Source organism: Arvicanthis niloticus, chromosome 30, assembly GCF_011762505.2.
Source record: "Arvicanthis niloticus isolate mArvNil1 chromosome 30, mArvNil1.pat.X, whole genome shotgun sequence".
In the NCBI taxonomy this organism is placed as follows: domain Eukaryota; kingdom Metazoa; phylum Chordata; class Mammalia; order Rodentia; family Muridae; genus Arvicanthis; species Arvicanthis niloticus.
The window spans coordinates 1,684,937-1,701,477 of record NC_133438.1 but is presented as its reverse complement, the minus strand read 5'-3'; positions in this window follow the sequence as shown (position 1 = coordinate 1,701,477).

Genomic DNA, 16,541 nt, shown 5'->3' with positions numbered 1-16,541 from the left:
GCAAGCCAGAAGCCAACATCAAACTAAATGGAGAGAAACTTGAAGCAATCCCACTAAGATCCAGGACTAGACAAGGCAACCTACTCTCACCCTACCTATTCAATATAGTACTGGAAGTCCTAGCTAGAGCGATTAGACAACAAAAGGAGGTCAAAGAAATACAAATAGGAAAGAAAGAAGTCAAAATTTCACTATTTGCAGATGATAGTATACTTAAGTGACCCTAAAACTTCCACCAGAGAACTCCTAAACCTGATAAACAACTTCAGCAAAGTGCCTGGATATAAAATCAACTCAAACAAACCAGTAGCCTTCCTCTATTCAAAGGATAAACAGGCTGAGAAAGAAATTAGGGAAATGACACCTTCATAATAGTCACAAATAATATCAAATATCTTAGAGTCAGTCTAACCAAACAAGTGAAAGATCTGTATGACAAGAACTTCAAGTCTCTGAAGAAAGAAATAGAAGAAGATCTCAGAAGATGGAAAGATCTCCCATGCTCATGGATTGGCAGGATTAATTTAGTAAAAAATGGCCATCTTGCCAAAAAGCAATCTACTTATTCAGTGCAAACCCCATCAAAATTCCAAATCAATTCTTCATAGAGATAGAAAGAGAAATTTGAAAATTCATTTGGAATAAGAAAAAACCCAGGATAGCGAGAACTATTCTCAACAATAAAAGAACTCCTGGGGGAATCACCATCCCTGACCTCAACCTCTACTACAGAGCAGTAGTGATAAAAACTGCATGGTATTAGTACACAGACAGGCAGAAAGATCAATGGAATAGAATTGAAGATCCAGAAATGAACCCACACACCTATGGACACTTGATTTTTTGACAAAGGAGCTAAAACCATCCAGTGGAAAAAGGACAGCATTTGCAACAAGTGGTGCTGGCTCAACTGGAGGTCAGCATGTAGAAGAATACAAATGAATTCATTCTTATCCCTTTGTACAAAGCTTAAGTCCAAGTGGATAAAGGACCTTCACATAAAACCAGATACATGGAAACTAATAGAAGAGAAGGTGGGGAAGACCCTCGAATACCTAGGCACAGGGGAAAAGTTCCTGAACAGAACACCAATGGCTTATGCTCTAAGATCAAGAACTGAAAAGTGGCACCTCATAAAATTGCAAAGCTTCTGTAAGGCAAAGGATACTGTCAATAGGACAAAATGGCAACCAACAGATTGGGAAAAGATTTTTTACCAATCCTACATCTGATAGAGGGCTAATATCCAATATATACAAAGAACTCAAGAAATTAGATGCCAGACAACCAAATAACCCTATTAAAAATGGGGTACAGAGCTAAACAAAGAATTCTCAACTGAGGAAACTCAAATGGCCGAGAAGCACCTTAAGAAATGCTCAACATCCTTAGTCATCAGGGAAATGCAAATCAAAAGAACCCTGATTGATACCACCTCACACCAGTCAGAATGGCTAAGATCAAAAACTCAGATTATAGTAGATGCTGGCGAGGATGTTGAGAAAGAGGAACACTCCTCCACTGTTGGTGGGATTGCAAATTGGTACAATCACTCTGGAAATCAGTCTGGTGGTTCTTCAGAAAATTGGACATAGCATTACGTGAGGACACAAAAGTTGTGGTACATTTACACAATGGAGTACTACTCAGTTATTAAAAATAATGAATTTGAGAAATTCTTAGGTAAATGGATGGAACTAGAAAATATCATCCTGAGTGAGGTAACCCAACCACAAAAGAACACACATGGTATTTACTCAATAAGTGGTTATTAGCCCAAAAGCTTGAAATAGCCAAGATTCAACTCACAGACCACATGAAACTAATGAAGAAGGAAGACCAAGTGTAGATGCCTCAGTCCTACTTAGAAGGAGTAACAAAATACTCAAGGGAGCAAATATGGAGACATAGTGTGGGACAGAAATTGAAGGAGGGGCCATCTGGAGACCATTCCACCTGGGTATCCATCCCATGTGCAGTCACCAAAGGTAGACGCTGATGTGGATGTCAGGAAGTGCATGCTGACAAGAGCCTGATACAGCAGTCTCCTTAGAGGTCTGCCAGAGTCTGACATATTCAAAGGCAGATGCTCACAGCTAACTGCTGATCTGATCAAGGGTTTCCCAATGGAGAAGTTAGAGAGAAGACTGAAGGAGCTGAAAGGGTTTGTGGCCCCATGAGGGGAGCAACAATACCAACCAACCAGAGCTCCCCAGGGTCTAAACCACCAGCCTGGGAGCACATAGGGAGTGACCCATGACTCCTTCTGTATATGAAGGGGAGGATGGCCTTGTCGGGCATAGGTGGGAGAGAAGAGCCTTGGTCCCATGAAGGCTGAACACCGAGTGGGGGGGAATTCTTGTGTGGGAATGTGGAATGGGGGGGTAGATTGGGGCACATCCTCATAGAACAGGAGTAGGGAAGGATGGATAGGAGGTTCCTGGGTGGTGGTGGGGAGAATGGGGTAAGGGAATAAAATCTGAAATGTAAATATAATATCCAATAAAAAAAGAAAGTGACTGTTAAGTAACTATAGGCTGAAATATCAGTGAACTGGTGTTTTGTGGATATATTCTATTTCTTTTTAATTTTATATTTATTGGTTAATTGATTGATTTGTTTCTGTGTGCTCTTCTATGTTTGCTTCCTTGTTTGGGAAATATGCAAATGCCATACCACGTACATGTAAGTCAAATAAAACTGAAGAACTCAGTATTCTCCTCCAATCCCTGGAACGTGAGAATTTAATGAAGGTACTCAGGCATAGCATCAGGTATGTTTACTTGCTAAGTTGCTGAGCCATTTTTTAAATCATTTTTAACTTCAAGAATGGCATACGGTTATGTTAGGCAATTATATTTATCACTTGGACTAACAGAGTTTGGTATTTATCTTTTTACATAAAAATTATTTTAATATTTGTATGAAGTGTGTGTGTGTGTGTGTGTATGTGTGTGTGTGTGTGTACCTGCTATGACTTCCATGTGTTGTAGAGGACAACTTTGAAGAGTTGGTTCTCTCCTTCTATGTTTATATGAGTTCTTGGGATCAAATGCAGGTCATCAAGTTTGTGTACCAAGTAAATTTATCTGCTGAAGGATCTTGCCAGAGTTAGGATTTGTTTTCTTTTTCTGGATTTTTTTACACCATTTTAATTAATTTATTATTTTTTATTTATTTTTATCTCACATATTACATCTGACTATGGTTTTTCCCTACTTCCTCTCCTCCTAGTGCCTGTCCCTTATCTCCTCTCCCTCCCAGATTTATTACTTCTCCAGTTCCTCTAAGAAAAAATCAGACCTTGCAGAGATATCAACCAAACATTATATATCACATTGCTGTAAAACTAAACACATCCCTTCATATTAAACCTGGATGAGGCAACCAAGTAAGAAGAAAAAGTGTCTCAAGAATAGGCAAGAGAGTCAGACAGATCCTCTGTTTCCACTGTTAGGAGTCTCACAAGGACACAAAGCTACACATCTATAAAATAAATGCAGAGGACCTGGGTCAATTTCATGTAGGCTCCCTGGTTGGTGGTTCAGTCACTGTAAGCCTCTATGAGACCAGGTTAGTTGGTTCTGTGTGTTATCTTGTGTGTCCCTGACCACTCTGGCTCCTATAATCCTTCATCCTGCTCTTCTGAGAGACTCCCTGAGCTCCACCTAATGTTTGGCTGTGTGTGGTTCTCTGCATCTGTTTCCATCCGTTGTTGGATGAAGCCTATCTGATGATGATTATGCTAGGTTTCTGTCTACAAGTATAGCACAGTATTATTAGGAATCATTTCATTGACCTTCTGTCAATTTTATTTGGTTCTATCCTAAGTCTCTGGGTATCCAGCCTCTCTGGTTCCTGGGTATATGTGCCTTGAGGCACACAGGAGTGGCCACTGAGGATCCCCAACCACCAGTGTTCCACAGAATGTTCTAACTGTCCTAACAGCCAGACCCCGCAGCCCCTAGCCTACAAAGTGAAAAGCTCAAGATCAGAACTCAAAATCCCATCAATTATGACTTGTCCCCAGCTCTGGACTTGAACACTCACAATCCACACCCTGGAAATCTCCACCATAGAAAGCTCTGAATCTGCGAATAGTTAATCTACTCTGGGCTCCCAGCAGGTTGGACTTCTAGCCACCCACCAGAGCTGTCTGGATTTGCAAACAAAAAGACACATACATGCGGTGTTATTTTTAATATGCCATACTAGCTCAATGGTTGAGAGCTTCCAAACCTCCCCACGGCTAGCACACAGTCCCCTCTAGTATTCTTGAATTAATATCTGCTAAGTCTATATTTTGTCTCTGCTACCCCAAACCCAATCAGGGGAGTGGCCCCTAGGGCCACTTTCCTGGATTCTTACATGTTGGTGGGCCTTTAAGTTTCATCTTTCTGCTTCTCCATCAAGGCAATTCTGTCTGTTCTTCTTCCCTTTCTGTCCCTTGCCCACACAATCTAAAGTCCTGCCCAGTCAGTGGCTGTATGGCAATTCTTTATTACCAACCAAAGCCAGCTGGGGTCAGGGACCTGCAACAACTGGAAGCATGGCTTTTAGAAGCTAGATTAAGACAAAGCATTAGAACCAACCCCCAACAAAGCTCCACCCCCAAGAAACAGTATCTAAACCAAGACTTCTGCCCAGTTCTCTGCTGTTTCTTTCCTGAGCAGAGGCACCCACCCTCTTGACTTTATCCCTCCCAGTAAATCCCCTGTGTGAGATTTGTTGTGCAGTGTGACTTAATGAAATTCCTTGGCTCCCGACTACAAGGATACCTTTCCCTTCAGAGCTATGACACTTTGGGTAACCCCACTCCCACCCAGCTGTTAGCAGTGTAACTTAGAACTGTAACACTGACACTGGACCTCCTAGCAGTGTCAGGGGTGAGTTCCCACCTTTGGCATGAATAATATTGACCAGTCATGGTTGGCTGGTCCCACAATTTCTGTGCTGCCTTTATCCCCAGCACGTCTTTCAGACAGGAAAAAACTGTGGGTCAAAGGTTTTGTGGTGAGATTGGTATCCTAATCCCTCCAATGGAAGCCTTGCCTGATTACAGGAGATGGCAGGTTCAGGCTCTGTATTCCCCAGGAGTAGCAGTCTTAGATAGGGCCATCCTCGTAGATTCTGGAGAGTTTACATTGCTCTGGGTTTCTATTTTGACCCCCCAAATGCCCCTAATTTCCATCTGTCCCTTTAAGTACTCTCTCCCTCCATCCTCCACCAACCTGATCTATCCTCTTTTGCCCCATCAGCTCCATCCAACCATGGTATCTATTCTATTTCCCCTTCCCAGGGACATTAATGCACACTCCACCCCTCTCTTGAGCCCTCCTTGTTACATAGCCCCTCTGGGTCTTTGGATTGTACCTTGATTATCACTTACATTACAGGGAGTATCCACCTGTTATAAGTGAGTTACATATCGTGATTCTCTTTCTGGGTCTGGGTTACTTCACACAGGGTGGCATTTGGTTTGGTTTGGTTTGGTTTGGTTTGGTTTGGTTTGGTTTGGTTTGGTTTGGTTTGGTTTGGTTTGGTTTGGTTTGGTTTTAGTTCCATCGGTCTGCCTGCGAATGTTATTTCTTTCTTTAACAACTGAATAATACCCAGTTGTGTATATGTACTACATTTTTTATCCACTTTTCAGCAGAGGGACGTCTAAGTTGTTTTCACTTTCTGGCTATTATGAATAAAGCTGCTAAGAACATGATGAGCAGCTGTCCTGTGTAGGATGGACCATCCTTGTAATATGTCCAAGAGTGGTATACTTAGGTCTTGGGGTAGATCTATTCTCAATTTTCTGAGAAACCACCAAATTGATTTTCAAAATGGCTGTACAAGTTTATACTCCCACCAGCAATGGTTCCTCTTGGACCACATCCCTACCAGCATGAACTGTTGCTTGGGTTTCTCTTTATCTTAGCCATGGGTGTAATGTCAGAGTTATTTTGATTTGCATTTCTCTGATAACTAAAGATGTATGATTGTTTTGCTCTCCTGGGATTTTTTCCATGTAATGTTGAGCACTATTCTTTGAACATCTGTAAAGAATTATGTTGCCGGGTAGTGGTGGTGCACGCCTTTAATCCCAGCACTTGGGAGGCAGAGGCAGGCAGATTTCTGAGTTCCAGGCCAGCCTGGTCTACAGAGTGAGTTCCAGGACAGCCAGAACTACACAGAGAAACCCTGTCTCGAAAAACCAAAATATATATATATATATATATGTTAGAAATTTTATGAGGATTGTATTGAATCTGTAGATTACTTTTGGTAGAATGACCATTTTTACTACGTTATTTCTATCTATCCATGAGCATGGGAGCTCTTTCCATCTTCTGAGATCTTCTCCAATTTCTTTCTTCCAAGACTTGAAGCTCTTGTCATGTAAATCTTTCATATGCTTGTTTAGAGTTGCTCCAGATTATTTTATATTACTTATGGCTATTATTAGGGGGTTGCTTCACTGATTTCTTTCTCAGCCCATTTGTCCTTTTTATATAAGAGGGCTACTTATTGTTTTGAGTTAATCTTATATCCAGCCGCTTTGCAGAAGGTGCTTGTCAGGTGGAGGAGTTCCCTGGTACAAGTTTTGGGGTCCCTTATGTATACAAATGTATCATCTTCAATAATGATACTTTGAATTCTTCCTTTCCAATTTGTATCCCCTTGATCTCCTTTTGTTATCTAATTTCTCTAACTAGAAACTTGAGTACTATATTGGAGAGATAAGGAGAGAGTGAGCAGCTTTGTCTTGTCTCTTATTTTAGTGAGATTGCTTCAAGTTTCTCTCCATTTAATTTGACACTGGCTGTTGGTTTGCTTTATATTTTTTTACTTTGTTGAGATGTGTATGTACCATGAATTCCTGATATCTTTAAGAGTTTTAACATAAAGGGGTGTTTATTTTGTCAAAGGCTTTTTCAGTATCTAATGAGATGATTATGTGATTTTTTTTACTTTGAATTTGTTTATATAATGGATTACACTGATGGATTTTTCATATGTTGAACCATCCCTGCATCCCTAGGATGAAACCTACTTGATCATGGTGAATGACAGTTTTGATGTGTTCTTGGATTCAGTTTGCAAAATTTTATTGAGTATTTTTGCATCAATATTCATAAGCATAATTGCTCTGACATTCTCATTCTTTGTTGGGTCTTTGTGTGGTTTAAGTCTCAGAATAACTGTGGCTTCATAGAAAGAATCAGGTAGTGTTCCTTCTGTGTCTATTTTGTGAAATAATTTGAGGACTATTGGTATTAGCTGTTCTTTGAAAATCTGGTAGAATTCTGCACTAAAAGTATTTGGGCCTTCGGCTTTTTGGTTATAAAGCTTTCAATCACTGCCACTATTTCCTTAGGTGTTATGGAACTGTTTAGTTTACCTGATCTTGATTTAACTGGTATGTCTAGAAATTCATCCATTTTATCTAGATTTTCCAGTTTTATCAAGTATAGGCTTTTGTAGTAGATTCTGGTGGTTTTTAGAATTTCCTCAGTTTCTGTTGTTATGTCTGCCTTTTCATTTCTGATTATGTTAATTTGGATACTGTCTCTGTGCCCTTTAGTTAAATTGGCAAAGGGTTTATCTATCTTGTTGATGTTCTCAAAGAACTAGCTCTTGGTTTTGTTGATTCTTTGTAGAGTTCTCTTTGTTTCTAATCGATTGATTTCAGCCCTGAGTTTGACTATTTCCTGCCCTCTATTCCTCTTGAGTGTGTTTGCTTCTTTTTGTTCCATTTGGTTTATAAGTTCTTTAAGTTTCACTGTGTCTCTGTTTAGTTTCTCTTTCATTGGCCCATCCATTGGTGAGAGTGAGATATTGAAGTTCCCCACTATTATTGTGTGAGATTCAATGTGTGCTTTAACTTTTAGTAAAGTTTCTTTTACAAGTGTAGGTGCCCTTGCATTTTGGGGCATAGATACTCAGAATTGAGACTTTATCTTGGTGGATTTTCACTTTTACTAGTATAATGAGTCCTTCCCATTTCTTTTTATAACTTTTGGTTGAAATTTTATTTTATTGGATATTATAATAGCGACTTCATGATGTTTCTTGGGACCGTTTAGTCAGAAAACTTTTTCCCAACACTTTACTCTGAGGTAGTGTCTATTTTTGCTACTGAGTTTTGTTTCTTGTATGCAGCAAAATGATGAATCTTGTTTCTGTATTCAGTCTGTTAGCCTGTGTTTTTTTTTTTTAATTGGGGAATTAAGTCCATTGATGTTGAGGGATATTTGACCAATCATTGCTAGTTCCTTTTATTTTTGTTGTTGGGGATGGTATTATATGTGTTTGTGATTCTCTTCTTTTTGGCTTGTTTTGAGATGATTAATATCTTGTGTTTTCTTGTGTGTAGATACCCTCTTTTTGTTGGAGTGTTCCTTCTAAGATCCTCTGTAGGGCTGGATTAGCACAAAGATATTGTTTAAATTTTGTTTTGTCATGGAATATCTTGGTTTCTCCATCTATAGTAATTGGGAGTTTTGCTGAGTATAGTAGTCTGGGCTGGCATTTGTGTTCTCTTAGGGTCTGTAAGACATATATCCAAGATCTTCTGGCTTCTAGCATCTCTCTTGAGAAATCTAGCGTAATTCTGATAGGTCTGCCTTTATATGTTACTTGGCATTTTTCCCTTACACATTTTAACATTATTCTTTTATTCTATACATTTAGTGTTTTTGTTATTATATGGCAGGGAGATTTTCTTTTCTGATCCAATCTATTTGGTGTGTTCTGTAGATTTCCTGTACATTTATGGCCATTTCTTTTTTTAGGTTGAGGAGGTTTTCTTCTATGGTTTTGTTGAAGATACTTTTGGCCTTTTGACCTGGGAATCTTCACCCTCTTCTATTCCTATTATTTCTTACATTTGATTTTTTCATTGTGTCCCAAATTTCCTGGATCTTTTGGGTTAGGTACTTTTTACACTTTGTATTTTCTTCAACTGATGTGTTGATATCATCCATGGTATCACCTATGCCTGACATTCTCTCTTCCATCTCTTGTATTCTGCTGTTGATGCTTGCATTTGTAGCTCCTGATCTCTTTCCTAGGTTTTCCATCTCTAGGGCTGCCTTCATTTGTGGTTTCTTTATTGTTTCTATTTCCATTTTTAGGTCTTGGACCATTTTGTTCAGTTCCTTCACCTGTTTGCCTGTCTTTTCCTGAATTTCTTTTAGGGAGTTATTTATATCCTCCTTAAAGGCCTCTATCATTTTCATAAGATGAGATTTTAGGTCAGAATCTTGCTTTTCAAGTATGTTAGGGTATCCAGGACTTGCTTTAGTAAGATAACTGGGTTCTGATGGTGCCTAAATTGCACTGGCTTCTGTTGCTTATGTCCTTGTGCTTGCCCTTCATCATCTGGTTATCTCTGGTATTAACTGGCCTGGGTGTCTTAGACTGGCACAGACCTCCTTAGATTCAGGTAGATCTGTGTAACTTTGGTTAGGGCAGGCCTCCTGGAAGGCAGGCAGTGCTGTCTCTGATTAGGGCAGGACTCCTGTGTCCTTGTGTCCTTGCATCCCTGGTTAATGTAGACCTCCCAGAAGACAGGGTGACTTTGGTGTCATCTGTGTTCCTGGTTATAAATGACCTTCTGGAAGGCAGGTAGTCTGTGTTCCTGGTTATGCAGACCTCCTGGGAGACAGGTAGTCTGTGGGTAAGCTCACCCATCTGCCACAGGTTCAAGTGGAGGTACAGAACAGAAAGGGGATGATGCTCAGGCAGAGAGGGATAAATCCAACTTTATGTGTGATCTGTGGGGTCACAGCTGGTATAGGTATTGGAGTGGGGGAGTCTCATCTGTGTTCTTGGTTATTGCAGACCTCCTGGGAGGCAGGTAGGCTTTGGGGTTGGGGGACAGGAGTGGCAGGCTCACAGATCTGCCATGGGTTCAGGTAGAAGTGCAGACCAGAAGGGGTGGTATTAGCTCTTTTTTGAAAGTCTAGTAGAAATTTGCAGCAACACCACCTGGCCCTGAGCTTTGCTTTTTGTTGTAAGTGGTGGTGGTGGTGGTGGTGGTGGTGGTGGTGGTGGTGGTGGTGGTGGTGGTGGTTGGTTGGTTGGGAGAATTTTAATAGTTATAAATCTACTAAAACTGGTTATCTAATCTTGATTTAACTTTGCTAAGTGGTATCTACCAAGAAAAAATGTTTATTTCATTTCCATTTTTCAGTTTTGTGGAGTACAGGTTTTTAAACTACGATCTAATGATTCATTGGATTTCTTCAGTGTCTGTTGTTATATTCTCCTTTTCTTTCTGGTTTTGTTTGGTTGGTTGGTTGGTTGGTTTTTCGAGACAGGGTTTCTCTGTGTAGCCCTGGCTGTCCTGGAACTCACTCTGTAGACCAGGCTGGCCTTGAACTCAGAAATCCGCCTGCCTCTGCCTCCCAAGTGCTGGGATTAAAGGCGTGTGCCACCACCACCCGGCTCTTTAAGGTTTTGTTAATTTGGATATTGTTTCTGTTTCTTAACTAGTTTGGCTAATGATTTATCTTGTTGATTTTCTCAAATAACCAACTCTTTCTTTCATTGATTCTTTGTATTGTTTTCTTTGTTTCTATATTACTGATCTTAGCCCTGAGTCTGATTATTTCCTACTATAGTCTCCTCTTGGGTGTGACATTTTGTTTTCTTTTGGTTTTATTCTAGAGCTCTTAGGTACGTTATTGCATTGCTAGTATTAGATATTTCTAATTTCTTTATGAAGGCACCTAGTGCTATGAACTTTCCTCTTAGTACCACATTTCTTGTGTCCCATAAGTTTGAGTATGCTGTGCACTCATTTTCACAGAATTAGAGAAAGTCTTTAATTATTTATTTCTGCCTCGACCAAGTGGTCATTCAGAAAAAGTTGTTCAATTTCCATGAGTTTGCATGCTTTCTGTTGTTGTTGAAATCCAGCTTTAATCCATGATTCTTTGGTAGGATTCTCAGGGTTCTTCTCCTTTCCTTTCTTTCTTTCTTTTGTATCTGTTGAGTCTTGCTTTATGACTGAGTAAGTGAACAATTTGGAGGAAAGTTTGTCAGGTGCTAAGAAGATATATTTGTGTTTGGGTGTGTTTAAGTGAAATGTTCTCTAGATATTTGTTAGGTCCATTTCAACCATAATGTTTGTTAGCTCCAGTATTCCTTTGTTTAGTTTCTGTCTGGATAACCTGTCCATTGGTGACAGAGAAATGTTGAAGTCTCTCACTATTAATGTGTGAGGTTAGATGTGTGATTTAAGCTTCAGTAAAGTTTTTTTTTTACAAATGTGAATGCTCTTGCATTTTGAAGCATAAATATTAAGAATCCAGAGGTTCTTGGTGGATTTTTTTTTCTTTGATGAGTATGGCATGTCCTTCCCCATTTCTTTTTTATTAATTAATTAATTAATTAATTAACATGTAGGCAACAGATACCCCTCACTCCTTTCCTCCCAGTCTTTCTTTCTTCCCTTCCCTTTCCTCAACCTCATTTTCTTCTCTTTGAAGGGGAAGACCTCCATGGATATCAACCCAGCTTGGCATATCAGGTTGTAGTGGGACTAGGTACATTTTCTTCTATTGAGGCTAGACAGGTCGTTCCATTTAAGGGAAAGGGATTCAAAGAGAGGCAACAGAGTCAGAGACAGCCCCTTGTCCTGTTGCCGGGGGCCCCACATGTAGACCAAGCTGCAGATCTGTTTCATATATGTGCAGAGCCTAGGTCTATCCCATGCATGCTCTCTGATTAGTGGTTCTCAGTGATCCCCTATGGTCCCAGGTTAGTTGATTCTGTAGTTTTGTGTGCTATTCTTGACCTCTCTGGCTCTTTCAATCCTTTTTTCCAATCTTCCACGTTTCCCAAGCTCTGCCTCATGTTTAGCTGTGGGCATCTGCATCCATTTCCATCAGCTGAGAAACTGAAGCCTCTCAGATAACAGTTATGTTAGGTTCCTGTCTGCAAGTATAACATAATATCTTTAATGATGTCAGGAGTATGTTCTCTCTCATGGTATGAGTCTCAAGATGGGATAGTCATTAGTTGGCCATTCCCCAAATTGCTGCTCCCTCTTTCTCCCTGCATATCTTCTAGGCAAAAAATTGTGGGTCTAAGGTTTTGTGGCTGTGTTGGTGTCCTCATCCCTCCATTGGAAGTCTTGCCTCATTACAGTGAGTGGACATTTAAGGTTACATATTCCTTATTGCTAGGAGTCTTAGATAAGGTCACCTTCATAGATTCCTGGGAGCTTCCTTTGTCTTAGAGTTTTAGTTCCTCCCAGAGATGCTCCCTGTATACCAATTCCTGTTCTCTCTCTCTCTCTCTCTCTCTCTCTCTCTCTCTCTCTCCACACACACACACACACACACACACACACACACACACACACACACACACTTGATATCTCCTACTCTCCTCAACCCTTCTCCCACCCAGTTCCTTTTTTCCATCTACACCTGATGTTTATTTCCCCTGCTCAGTGAGATTAAAGCATCTTCCCCCTTGAGCCCTCCTGGTGACCTGGCTTCTTTGAGTCTGTATATTGTAGCATGATTATCATGTTCTTTATGGTCAATATCCACTTGTGAGTACATACCATGTTTGTCTTTCTGATGTCATTGTTTTTAATGGCTGAGTAATAGTCGACTATGTAAACGTACCACCATTTCTTTATCCATTCTTCAGTTGAGGGATATTTGGGTGGTGTCCAGTTTCTAGGTATTATAAATGAAGCTGCTATGAACACAGTTTGTCCTGTCCAGGAGGACATTAAACAGAGGTCTGGGGAAATCACCTGAAAGAGAGCAGGGGGTAGCAGGCAAAGACACAAAGAACAGCGACCTGTCTATAGGCTGATCAGATTGCAATTTTTACTTTTTCACACACAGGTTATATACACAAAAAGGCAGGATGTGGGGAAGGGGATGACGCAGGATCGTAGGTGTTCAGGGGGAGTACAGATATCTTCCAGAACAGTGTGTCAGCTGGGTGAAGGTTCAAGGGACAGGCCACTATGACTCCACCTATGATTCACTTGTCCTAATCTAAGTTGGTACTATCTACCCAAGGTCACCTATCTACAAGGTCTATGACTAAAGCCTGACAACTATCTACCAAAGCTGTTGGTTTACAATAGCTTCTAGCCATCTGTTCTAGTGTTTTTCCACAGAGACCAAGACTTTGTGCTGGCAGGCATGCATGTTAGGCCTACCACTGTCTTCAGACCTATGACTGATTCCAGGCCTTTAGTGTATAGACAGAGATGCCCCTGACAATAGTTGAGCAAGTGCCATTGTGGTATGATGGAATATCTTTTGAGTATATGGCTAGGAGTGCTATAGTTAGGTCTTGAAGTATAACTCTTCCCAGTTTTCTGAGAAACCACCAAATTGATTTCCAAAATGGCTGTACAAGTTTTCACTCCTGCCAGCAATGGAGGGGTGTTCCCTTGCTCCAACTCACAGCAAGAGCTTTTTCTATTTTACTTGAGTTTTTTTTATTTTAGCCATTCTGATGGGTGTCAGAGTCATTTCTATTTGCATTTCCCTGCTAGCTAAGGATACTGAACATTTCTTTAAGTGTTTCCACACCATTCGAGATTCCTCTGTTGATAATTCTGTTTGGCTCTGTGCCACATTTTAGTTATTTGGTTTGCTGATGTCTAATTTCTTGAGTTCTTGATGTTTTAGATATCAGTTTTCTGTAGGATGTAGGGTTGATGAAGATCTTTTCCCATTCTATAGGCTCCTATTTTGTCCTATTGATGGTGTCCTTTCTTACAGCAGCATTTAAGTTTCATACGGTCCCATTTGGTAATTCTTATCTTAGTGCCTGAGCTGTTGATGTTCTCTTGAGAAAGTTGATTCCTGTACCTATGCATTCAAGGCAGTTTCCCTTCTATCAGATTTAGTGTATCAATTTCATGATGAGGTCTTTGGTCCACTTAGATTTGAGCTTTATGCAGGGTGATAGATGTGAATATATTCTTCTACATGACACCATCCAGTTAGACTGGCACAATTTGATGAAGATGCTTTCTTTTACCATGGTATAGTTTTGGCTTCTTTGTAAAAAATCAATTGTTTATAGACATGTGAGTATACTTCTTGGTCTTTGATTCAATTCCATTGACCAATCTGTCTGTTTTTATGCCAATATCATAAGTATTTTATTACTAATGCTCTGTGATACTGCTTGAAGTCATAAATGGTGATACCTCCAGAAGTTTTTTAATTGTACATAATTGCTTTAGCTACCTGGGTTTTTTTATTTTTTGATACATATATGAGTATTATTTCTTCAAGATATGTAAAGAATTGTATTGAAATTTTGATGGGGATTGCACTGAATTTATAGATTGTTTTTAGCAAGACAGCCATTTTTACTATGTTAATAATACCAATCCATGAGCATGGGGAGATCTTTCCATTTTCTTATATCTTCTCCAATTTCTTTCTTCAAAAACTTGAAGTTCTTTTTATTCAGATCTTTCATGTGCTTGCTTAGAGTTAGACCATTATATTTTATATTTTTGTGGCTATTGTGAAGGAGTGTTATCTGATCTCTTTCTCAGCCTGTTTATCATTTGTACAGAAGGGGTACTGGGTTTTTTCTTTTACTTTGCTTTTAGTTAATCTTGTATGCAGCCACTTTGCTAGAGATGTTTAGGTTTAGGTTGTTCCCTGATAGAATTTTGGGGGTTGCTCGTGTATACGACTATATCATATATAAACAGCAATAGCTTGACTTCGTTTCCAATAATATGTATTCTTTTTATCTCCATTTAGTTAGTTGTCTTATTGCTCTAGTTAAAAGTTCAAGTACTATATTGAATAGATATGGAGAAAGTGGACAACCTTGTCTTATTGCTTACTTTAGTGGAATTTCTTTGAGTTCCTCGCCATTTAATTTAATGTTGTCTTTTAGTTTGCTGTATACTCCAGAATTCAATGAAAATGAATGCATAACACAACCAAATTTATGGGAGACAATAAGAGCAGTGCTAACAGGAATGTTCATAGCACTAAGTGTCTTCATACAGAGCTAGAGATAGCTCATACTAGCAAACTCACATACAAACTCATACAGAGCTAGAGATAGCTCATACTAGCAAACTCACATACAAACTCATACAGAGCTAGAGATAGCTCATACTAGCAAACTCACATACAAACTCATACAGAGCTAGAGATAGCTCATACTAGCAAACTCACATACAAACTCATACAGAGCTAGAGATAGCTCATACTAGCAAACTCACATACAAACTCATACAGAGCTAGAGATAGCTCATACTAGCAAACTCACATACAAACTCATACAGAGCTAGAGATAGCTCATACTAGCAAACTCACATACAAACTCATACAGAGCTAGAGATAGCTCATACTAGCAAGCTCACATCATGCCTGAAAAGTCCCAGAGTCTTTGATTAATTTTAATTTGTAATATATTTTTCTTAGCTATTAGAATCACTAAACCAGCTTACTTCTTGGGACCAGCCCACAGCCAAAAGGAACAGAGGGGGAGAAGATGAGCTCCGGCAGCACCCCCAAGGTGTAGAGACTCTTGGTCACGGCTGGCACGAGTTGCCTGCTTGGGTTGGTGGAGAACATTTCTATCAAACTTCAGAGCTTTAATGTTTTTTCTTTATAAAGACATGGTTCCATTCATGAGGGCTTCACATATCTCCTGTTATATGGCATTTCCCAACACTGTTTTGTTGGAGACTAAATTTTAATGCATAAGTTTGGGAGGTGACAAAAATATTCAAACCATCATCTTTATCTTCATTCTTGTTTCCTGATGCCTTTAGATCAAATGACATGAGAGTGCAATGTTGAACAGAGCCATCAAGTCTTATTTTGGAACATAATTTCATATCCTGTTTTATACTGACATACTGAATTTTTCAAAGCTTGCATTAGGTGACTGAATTTCATAAAATTTATCATCTTTAAAAGACAATAAAGGTCCTCTATTATCAGTCCCTGAAAATTCAAAGTGGTAACTTTGAACTAACTTTTTGCCTTTTCTTTTTGTCCCTTGGTCTTAAGAAACTTCAGTTGCAAAAAGGCATAGTAACTTACAGTCTGAGACACCTCTTTGCTAGTATTTTCTGAACAAATATATGTATTACTAAACCCTAAGAAACTATAAATCTTTGTTTCTTTCATACAGTTACAAAGAACATTGAGATTTTCTGCATGGACTTAAAATAACAAAGTCAAGGGACTTTAGGCAGTATTGGTATAAAGAAAACAGGGTAATAGGATTGAGATTTGGGGGAGAGACACTCAGAGGTGGCTGGTATCCAAATGTGATATTGTGTTCAGATCTGAAAGAAGAAAAGAAATAACCCAGTGACTGTATGAGGAAGACAGTTTCAAGCAGAGGGAACAGCAAGTGTTAAGGCCCTGAGGCCAGATTGGCCTTTTTCTGTTAGAGGAGATTAGAGTCTAGGAGTAGGAGTGAAATGAGATGAGCCTTGTTGGGGAGGGGGAATTAAAGTGAGTTGGAAAACTGAGGCTAGTCCCATTGTTCTCTAAGTGTAAACTGTAGCT